Raw genomic sequence first — 9,819 nt, 5'->3', positions numbered from 1 at the left:
ACACACACACACACACACACACACACACACACACACACACACACACACACACACACACACACACACACACACACACACACACACACACACACACACAAGGATGTATTGAAACAGACAAAAGAAAGAAAATAGCCAACTTTTCTCTTATTCTTTTCTCTATTTTTCTTACAGTTCTCTTACAAATTGAGAAAAAGAAGAAAAAATAAAAAAAAAGGGCTGACATTTAATTAAAGATCACACACTATTTTTTTTTTTCCCCTTTGTTTCCCCTTACATCATTTATTTCCCCACGATGCAATAGGGGCAGGAAAAAAATAAAGGCTAAGGATTTTAATTAACAGGGATGCATGGGAGAAGGGAAATAATTGGAGTTTTTTTTTTTCCCAAAGTTTCCCAGAGAAGGTAGAAGGAAATCTTTATCATCATAATTTTCCCAGTTCGAGGAATTTATTTACTTATTTCTTTACTTTTTTTCAGTTTTCCAGGGAGTGTAGTCAATTTATGTCACTTTATTGCCTGGGGGGAAAAAAACTCCACAGTATTTTCCGGGTTCAAGAATTTCCAGTTTTCCAGGTTCAGGAATTTATAGTTTTACAGTTTTCAAGTTTTCCAGGTTCAGGAATTTATAGTTTTACAGTTTTCAATTTTTCCAGGTTCAGGAATTTATAGTTTTCCAGTTTTCCAGTTTTCCAGGTTCAGGAATTTATAGTTTTCCAGTTTTCCAGGTTTAGGAATTTATAGTTTTCTAGTTTATCCAGTAATTTATATATTTTTTTCCAATTATCCAAGCAGTTTTGTCGGTATAACTCGTCTATAGGTCGCAGAATCTATAGTTTTCCAGTATTCCAGGCAGTTATGTTGATGTATATTCACCTATAGGTCGCGGAATCTATAGTTTTTCAGCATTCCAGTTATCTATGTCATTATACACTAATCTATAGGCTGGAAATATGACTGGAATGCTGAACTGAGCTTTTCTGCCTTTCCAGTAGAGCTATCAAGGGTGGTTCCAGGCTCCAGTGAATAGGCTCCAGTTTGTACAGGGTCTCCAGCACCTCCGTAACTTATGATGTTGGAACCGAGCTTAAATTTAGTTCCAGGTTTCAGTATATATTTTCCAGGCCTCAGTTCATAGCTTTCAGGATCCCCTTTGTAGTTTCCAGATGTTCCAGACCCTTGGGTGTTGCCAGCTACAGGGACCCCTAATGTTGAATATACCCCAGTGTTGAAAGTGGCTGGGTAGACTTGAGAATTTCCAGTTCCAGGGACTTGAGACCATAAATCCATTCCAGTGTCTGAGATTCCAGGATTAGTTAAGCTTTCAAAATTTCCAAGCTGTCCGTAAACTGTAGGCTTGTATTTATTAAGGCTTTCTTCCTTCCCGGGGTCAGCTTGGTTACCTGGATACCCTAAGCTTTCAAATTTTGTAGATCCATATTTATCATTTTCGCTGGGGTAGGTTAGGCTTTCAAAATTTGCAGGGAGTTGGGAGAATTCAGGGCTGATATTTACTGGGACCTTGACTGCTTCCCTGATAATCGCTAGGGTAACTTAAGGTCTCAAAATTCCCTGGTATTTCATCAATTCCAGTGCCGTAATTTTCATAACCATCGCTGGGGTTACTTAAACTCTCAAAATTTCCAGGCATCTTGTCAATTCCAGCGCCATAATTGTCATAACCATCGCTGGGGTTACTTAAACTCTCAAAATTTCCAGGCATCTTGTCAATTCCAGCACCATATTTGTTGTAACCCTCTTTGGCAATGTGACCATAAAATCTTGGATCGCCCAGAGTGACAAACCCACACCTTTGCAGCACCCCTTTCCCACCTTCCCTATGTTTCTTCACATCTAGAGCCTGCCCCTTCATTCCTCTCAGCTTCCTCTTGATCTCCTCTCTACGTTCGTCAATGGTCTCTCGTAACGTGGCTTTGAAATCTGTCTCCCAGCTCTTCTCATTGCTTTTCTCCTCACTGCTTCTTTCACTGCTTTGCTCGCTGCTTTCCTCACTGCTGTTATGACTGTCCTCCTCGCTCGTCTCGTCACTGCCACTGCCCCTGTTAGTCTCGCCGTCTTTTAACGGATAGTACATGTCCCTCGGTGAAAACTTGTATTCCTTCTGCCTGTGAAAATACCTGGGCTTGTACGTTGGGTAGGCTGACCAGAACGCAGGTATCTTGAGTCCCTGTGTCTCTGAAAGGTGGCCAGGTAAGGGCAAGGCAGGGGTGAAGACTGGGAAGACATGACTCGGTGCGTGAGGTGAAGTGTCTGTGCTTGTGTCCACCAGGGTGATCTGGTCAGAGACGCTGGCAGAGGCATGGAGGGAGGTCTCTTGTACAATGTCTGTGGATGTGTCTGTGAGATCTGCAGGCTGTGGGGGGCTGTCTGTGACCTCTGGAAGCTGTGGGAAGCTGTCTGTGCCCCTGTGGAGGCTGTGGGAAGCTGTCTGTGCCCTGTGGAGGCTGTGGGAAGCTGTCTGTGGCCTCTGGAAGCTGTGGGAAGCCGTCTGTGACCTCTGGAAGTATGTGGAAAACTGTCTGTGACCTCTGGAGGGTGTGGGAAGCTGTCTGTGACCTCTGGAGGGTGTGGGAAGCTGTCTGTGACCTCTGGAAGCTGTGGGAAGCTGTCTGTGACCTCTGGAGGGGTGTGGGAAGCTGTCTGTGACCTCTGGAAGCTGTGGGAAGCTGTCTGTGACCTCTGGAGGGTGTAGTAAACTGTCTGTGACCTCTGGAAGCTGTGGGAAGCTGTCTGTGACCTCTGGAGGGTGTAGTAAACTGTCTGTGACCTCTGGAAGCTGTGGGAAGCTGTCTGTGACCTCTGGAGGGTGTGGGAAGCTGTCTGTGACCTCTGGAAGCTGTGGGAAGCTGTCTGTGACCTCTGGAAGCTGTGGGAAGCTGTCTGTGACCTCTGGAAGCTGTGGGAAGCTGTCTGTGACCTCTGGAAGCTGTGGGAAGCTGTCTGTGACCTCTGGAAGCTGTGGGAAGCTGTCTGTGACCTCTGGAGGGTGTAGTAAACTGTCTGTGACCTCTGGAAGCTGTGGGAAGCTGTCTGTGGCCTCTGGAAGCTGTGGGAAGCTGTCTGTGACCTCTGGAAGCTGTGGGAAGCTTTCTGTGCCCCCTAAAGGCTGTGGGAAGCTGTCTGTGACCTCTGGAAGCTGTGGGAAGCTGTCTGTGACCTCTGGAGGGTGTAGTAAACTGTCTGTGACCTCTGGAAGCTGTGGGAAGCTGTCTGTGGCCTCTGGAAGCTGTGGGAAGCTGTCTGTGGCCTCTGGAAACTGTGGGAAGCTGTCTGTGCCCTGTGCAAGCTGTGGGAAGCTTTCTGTGCCCCCTAAAGGCTGTGGGAAGCTGTCTGTGCCCTCTGGAAGCTGTGGGAAACTGTCTATGGCCTCTGGAAGCTGTGGGAAGCTGTCTGTGACCTCTGGAAACTGTGGGAAGCTGTCTGTGACCTCTGGAATCTGTGGGAAGCTGTCTGTGCCCTGTGCAAGCTGTGGGAAGCTGTCTGTGCCCTGTGGAGGCTGTGGGAAGCTGTCTGTGACCTCTGGAAGCTGTGGTAAGTTGTCTGTGACCTGTGGAAGCTGTGGGAAGCTGTCTGTTTCCTCTGGAAACTGTGGGAAGCTGTCTGTGCCCTGTACAAGCTGTGGGAAGCTGTCTGTGCCCTGTGGAGGCTGTGGGAAGCTGCCTGTGCCCTCTGGAAGCTGTGGGAAGCTGTCTGTGCCCTGTGGAAGCTGTGGGAAGCTGTCTGTGGACTCTGGAAGCTGTGGGAAGCTGTCTGTGCCCTCTGGAGGCTGTGGGAAGCTGTCTGTGCCTTCTGGAAGCTGTGGGAAGCTGTCTATGGCTTCTGGAGGCTGTGGGAAGCTGTCTATGTCCTCTGGAAGCTGTGGGAAGCTGTCTGTGACCTCTGGAAGCTGTGGGAAGCTGTCTGTGTCCTTTACAGGGTGTGGGAAAACTGTCTGGAAGCTGTGGGAAGCTGTCTGTGTCCTCTGGAAGCTGTGGGAAGCTGTCTGTGTCCTCCGGAAGCTGTGGGAAGCTGTCTGTGTCCTCCGGAAGCTGTGGGAAGCTGTCTATGTCCTTTACAGGGTGTGGAAAACTGTCTGGAAGCTGTGGGAAGCTGTCTGTGTCCTCTGGAGGCTGTGGGAAGCTATCTGTGTCCTCTGGAAGCTGTGGGAAGCTGTCTGTGTCCTCTGGAAGCTGTGGGAAGCTGTCTGTGTCCTCTGGAAGCTGTGGGAAGCTGTCTGTGTCCTCTGGAAGCTGTGGGAAGCTGTCTGTGTCCTCTGGAAGCTGTGGGAAGCTGTCTGTGTCCTCTGGAAGCTGTGGGAAGCTGTCTGTGTCCTTTACAGGGTGTGGAAAACTGTCTGGAAGCTGTGGGAAGCTGTCTGTGTCCTCCGGAAACTGTGGGAAGCTGTGTGGTGGCTGTGGGTAGCTGTCAGGAGGGTGCGAGAAGGTGACCTGTGGCTGTGGAAACCTGCCAGTGTGCACAGACGACAGCTGGTGCATGGTGGGGGCTGTGAGGGCACCCACACCCCAGCTGGGAGGCTTGTTGGGGTGCACGAGTGGCGTCTCCCCTATCACACCCCAGTCATTCTGTGCGTCAAGGGCGTCGGGCTGCAATGCTGGGGCTCTCTGTCTTCCAGCAATGAAGGCAGGGTGTCCGAGGAGAGATAGGATGTCATGGGGGAATCCTGTGTCTGAGATCCTTCCCTGCAGTCCTTCAGTGGCCCCGGGGGTACTCTGAAGGGGCAAAGGTGCTGCTGGTGCCTCTCCGTCCAAAGGGGAAGGGTGCTCCATTGCTGGTTCCCCGGGGGTCGAGACGGCTGGGGCTACTGGGGTCACAGAGACGTCATAGTGTGGGTCAGGGACTTGTAAGTGTTCGGAGAGGTCAGGGTGTGCTTGGGGGGCAGTTTCAGGGAGGTCAGGGAGCATGTCAGGGCTTCTTCAGGGGAGGATAAATCAGTTTCTAAGGGTGAGAAGTATGGGTGCATTTCAGGGGTCTCTAAGTGTACAGGGAGGTCAGGGTGTGTGTCAGGGTCCTCTGCAGGGGAAGACACACCGTTGGCTTCTAAGGGCGTGGGGAAAAAGGGCTTCATTTCATAATTTTCCGAGGGCACTGAAATCTGACCTTCCTCAGCCACGTGCGACCCTGGCCGGCTATCAGGGCTGCCAGGGGGAGGAGAGTACCCAGGGCCGCCTCCACTGTTCCCTGAAGGTGTAGAGACATGGCTGCCTCCTGAGGGACCTGATTGGGACCCCGGGCGGCTGTCAGGGCTGCCAGGAGGGGGGGGAATAGTCATAACTTGCCCCTGTATTCTTCGCTGTTGTAAATCCTGGGGTTCCTAAGGGCATAAGGTAGTCGAGATGTCCTGAGGTCCCTAAATGCATGTCACTGGTTTCTTCAGGCTGGGGTTCAGGTGCTGTGGGGTGCTGGGGCCTTGGGCGGAGTGGGGTGGCAGGCTGGGGGCGGTGCATGAGGTGGAAGTTTGAGTAGAGTTGTGGATTATTGATGGTGATGAAAGAACAGGAGGACATGATGGCGTACGGCTCGCATCGTGTGCATTGCTTCAGCTCTGCCTCCACCTGACACACACACACACACACACACACACACACACACACACACACACACACAGGGAGAGAGAGAGAGAAAGTATATGTTAGTGAAGTGTACAAATGCATAATCTATCTATCTATCTATGTCTTTCTTTATACCAAGCTGGCAATCCCACATGGGGCGGCCCAGACAAGGCACCCCACACACACACACACACACACACACACACACACACACACACACACACACACACACACACACACACACACACACACACACACACACACACACACACACACACACCTGTCAGCCCCTAGTGGACCTCTGTACTTCACCCAAGGAACTTAGACACACCACAGCTGGCCACACACACACCACAGCAAGGCCCACAGCACACCCTGGCTCACCCCACAGCAACACCATTCCCTCCCCTGCACCTCCTCCACCCCAGGGGCCACAGCAAGGCCACACAGCACACCCTGGTTCACCATTACCCTTCACAATGTTATCTCCCCAATTCTTCCCCCACATCCTCTCTCCCACAGCCCCCTTGCACACACAGACAGGTAGAGGGTCTTGTTAGCCCCCTCAGCTCACCTGCAGACCACAGCGCCTACAGGTGATGTTCTGGGGTATCCTAATTCTGGACAGCGACATGTTGTAATAGTACATCAACTTCAGGTCCATCAGGGCTGCCTGCGGGTCTTTACTGATGGGTACCTGTTGTCTGTCAGGGGGAGAGAGAGAGAGAGAGAGAGAGAGAGAGAGAGAGAGAGAGAGATTATATTTTGCAACACTTCAAATCGCATGTAGTTAAAGTGACACAGGTTTTCAAGGGTGTTTTTATGGTTCTAGTGACAGATTAACAAGATTTCTACATTGTTAACAGGAGAAGCACTCTTTAAAAGGCTCTAGTTGAAGTGACATGGGTTTTCAAGGGTGTTTTCATGGTTCTAGTGACAGATTAACAAGATTTCTACATTGTTAACAGGAGAAGCACTCTTTAAAAGGCTCTAGTTGAAGTGACACAGGTTTTCAAGGGTGTTTTCATGGTTCTAGTGACAGATTAACAAGATTTCTACATTACTAACAGGAGAAACACCCTTGAGAACCCAGCTAGTTATCTCTGTGGCCTTGAAAAAGTCGTCGAGAGAGAGAGAGAGAGAGAGAGAGAGAGAGAGAGAGGGGACAGCATTTGACAATCCACTGAGAGACTGAAAAAGTGAAAAAGAAGAAAAGAAAGATTAAGATAAAAAAACGAGAGAGAGAGAGAGAGAGAGAGAGAGAGAGAGAGAGAGAGAGAGAGAGAGAGAGAGAGAGAGAGAGAGAGAGAGAGAGAGAGAGAGAGAGACACCCACACACACTCACCTGCTCTTACAGTTAAACTTCCAAGGTTGGGTGAAGTGAGAGGGTATTTCAGCTGGACAGATGTAGTATTTCAAATCAACGTAATCCTTGATGTCAAATTCAGCTGCCACTGTCAGATCCTGGAGAGAGAGAGAGAGAGAGAGAGAGAGAGAGAGAGAGAGAGAGAGAGAGAGAGAGAGAGAGAGAGAGAGAGAGAGTAGGATTGGGAGAAGGAAATGATGGTTAAGGGAGAGAAAGAAGAGGAGGAGGAGGAGGATGTGAGAGAGAGAGAGAGAGAGAGAGAGAGAGAGAGAGAGAGAGAGATTGGATTGGGAGAAGGAAATGATGGTTAAGGAAGAGAAAGAAGAGGAGGAGGAGGATGTGAGAGAGAGAGAGAGAGAGAGAGAGAGAGAAGGAATACAATAAAAATTAACAAAGTGGAGATAGAAGATTTTGAAAACAAGGAAAAAGAAGAAAAGAAAATAAATAAAAATGAAAAAAAATTAATAAACTAACTTAAATAAAAAAAAACTGATTTATTTATATTATTTTAGCATTACTTTCATTATTATCTATTTTTACTTTTATTTCATTCATTCATTCACTCATTCATTTCCTTACCTGACCAGCTGTTAGGGGCAAATCAGGGTCAACCAACACTCCTCCTGGCTGATTTAGGGAAAAGAAAATGGAAAATATTAGTACAAGGCGTGTGTGTGTGTGCGTGTGTGTGTTTACCTAGTTACGGTGTACGGAAGGGGAGTAATTGCACAGTATCCTATCTCTGTATCTACCCAGTTTGGTCTTAAAGGCATGGACAGCTACAGCACTGACACCTTCATTGCATTTATTCTATTTATTTACACTTGTCAGGGAAAATATTCTTGATGTCTCTTCTACTGTTAACTTTCTCCAGCTTCTTACTGTGTCCCCTTCTTCTCTGTGTGTTTAGATTTATAAAGCATTTTTTGTCTACATTTTTCATATTTGTTATTCTGTAAGTGTTCATTAAATCTTGCTCTCTCTCTCTCTATTTTCAAGGGTAGAAGTTTCCAGCATCCTTAATCACTCTCTTCATAGGCTTCTTACTGTCTTCCCTTGCTCTCTGTGTGTCTACATTTATAAAATATTCTTTGCTCACATTTTTCATATCATTTGTCATTCTAGGTGTTTATTAAATATCTCTCTCTCTCTCTCTCTCTCTCTCTCTCTCTCTCTCTCTCTCTCTCTCTCTCTCTCTCTCTCTCTCTCTCTCTCTCTCTCTCTCTCTCTCTCTCTCTCTCTCTCTCTCTCTCCTATTTTCAAGGGCAAAAATTTCCGACATCCTCAATCTCTCTTCATAGGTCGGCTTAATCAACTCAGAACCATCTTAGTGACCTTTGTGTACTCTTTCAAATTTTATAATGTTCGTCTTTGTACGGGTAGACGACACTGCTGCTGCGTATTCCAGTCTTGGTCTTAACGAGGAAACCAGTGACATTTTTTAATCATTGCTTCAACCAGATATGCGAACGCCATTCTTATTCGGCTTAACAAATTCTTCGTCTTTCCAGCAATTTTGTCAACGTGTCTGTCCGGAGTCAAATTCTCAGTAACTTGCTCCTAAATCTATTTCTGTGTGTGTGTGTGTGTGTGTGTTTGTGTGTGTGTACTCGTATATACGTACCATGGCCCTGTCGCATTGGTGGCCAGTTGGATGCAGCACTCTCATAAAATTTATCCCACACACTCCTTTCATCACCTGCGGGAGAGAGAGAGAGAGGGGGGGGGGGTCAAGTAAATAAACCTAACCTAACTTCAATTAAAAGCATGTGTTCATTTTTTCTTTTCTTTTTTTTTATTGTTTTCTTGTTTATTTGTTATGTAAGAGAGAGAGAGAGAGAGAGTGGCTGGGAGAGAGGGAGTGGTGAGTCATTAGCTGTAAGTGTTTTTTAGAATGATAATTGACTTAAAACTAATGGAAAAAAAAACATCCCTCAAAAGCAAAATTCCAAGTAAAAAATCAAACCTAAATTATTAACACAAAAAAAGAAAATATTTGCGATAATTCCTTTCATGAAAATCTCAAGAAAAAACATTTATTTCTTTACATTTCTTGATATTTTATTTTGTATCATCCTTGACACACACACATACACACACACACAGCCCCTAGTGGACCTCCTTACCACAGCTTAGGCCTACCACAGCAAGGCCTACAGCACCCCTAGTCCACCCCTTCCCCTCCACATCCTCCGCAGTTCCAAATACTTATTGACGAGAAAATAAGTAGAAAAAAATAAAAATAGGGATTGTTTTCTCACCATTAATAGAAGAACTGTCAACCGTCTCATGGTGGTGGTGGTGGTGGTGGTGGTGATGGTAGTGGTGGTGGTGGTGGTGATGGAATGAACTATCAATTGTGTGTAAGCTTCTTGTCTTTATATATAAGGAGGAGGAGGAGGAAGAGGAGGAGGAGGAGGAGGAGGAAGAGGAGGAGGAGGAAGAGGAGGAGGAGGAGGAAGAGTAGTAGTTTCAACAGATGTACCTTATATTTTGTTTCTCTCTCTCTTTCTCTCTCTCTCTCTCTCTCTTTTTTCTCTCTTCTTTTTTCTCTTTTTTCTCTTTCTTTTTGCACAGTTTGTTTAGTAAATTTCCAAGCAAACTTTCTCTCTCTCTCTCTCTCTCTCTCTCTCTCTCTCTCTCTCTCTCTCTCTCTCTCTCTCTCTCTCTCTCTCTCTCTCTCTCTCTCTCTCTCTCTCTCTCTCTCTCTCTCTCTCTCTCTCTCTCTCTCTCTCTCTCTCTCTCTCTCTCTCTCTCTCTCTCTCTCTCTCTCTCTGATTTCACAATTATAAGGTCTAGTAGTAGTAGTAGTAGTAAGAGACACACACACACACACACACACACACACACACACACACACACACACACACACACACACACACACAC

The 9,819-nt window shown here is 47.1% G+C and overlaps 1 protein-coding gene across 5 annotated transcripts in view; it reads left to right on the top strand.

Annotated features, from left to right (window-relative positions):
• The window catches only part of LOC135096546 (gastrula zinc finger protein XlCGF57.1-like), a 275,120-nt gene that overhangs the window by 243,649 nt on the left and 21,652 nt on the right, over positions 1–9,819 (top strand). Inside the window, exon 5 of one of the 5 annotated variants that reach the window (XR_010264800.1) lies at positions 1–244. This exon is cut by the window's left edge and continues 999 nt beyond it. The exons of the other annotated variants lie outside the window; for them this stretch is intronic. The gene's annotated coding sequence lies outside the window, so the exon portion shown is untranslated. Of the gene's footprint in view, positions 245–9,819 lie in introns of those variants that run through there. 5 annotated transcript variants of the gene reach the window in all.

This window comes from Scylla paramamosain, unplaced genomic scaffold (genome assembly GCF_035594125.1).
Source record: "Scylla paramamosain isolate STU-SP2022 unplaced genomic scaffold, ASM3559412v1 Contig4, whole genome shotgun sequence".
Classification (NCBI taxonomy): domain Eukaryota; kingdom Metazoa; phylum Arthropoda; class Malacostraca; order Decapoda; family Portunidae; genus Scylla; species Scylla paramamosain.
Note: the sequence above shows the minus strand (reverse complement) of the source record. Positions and strands in the feature narration are given on the sequence as shown.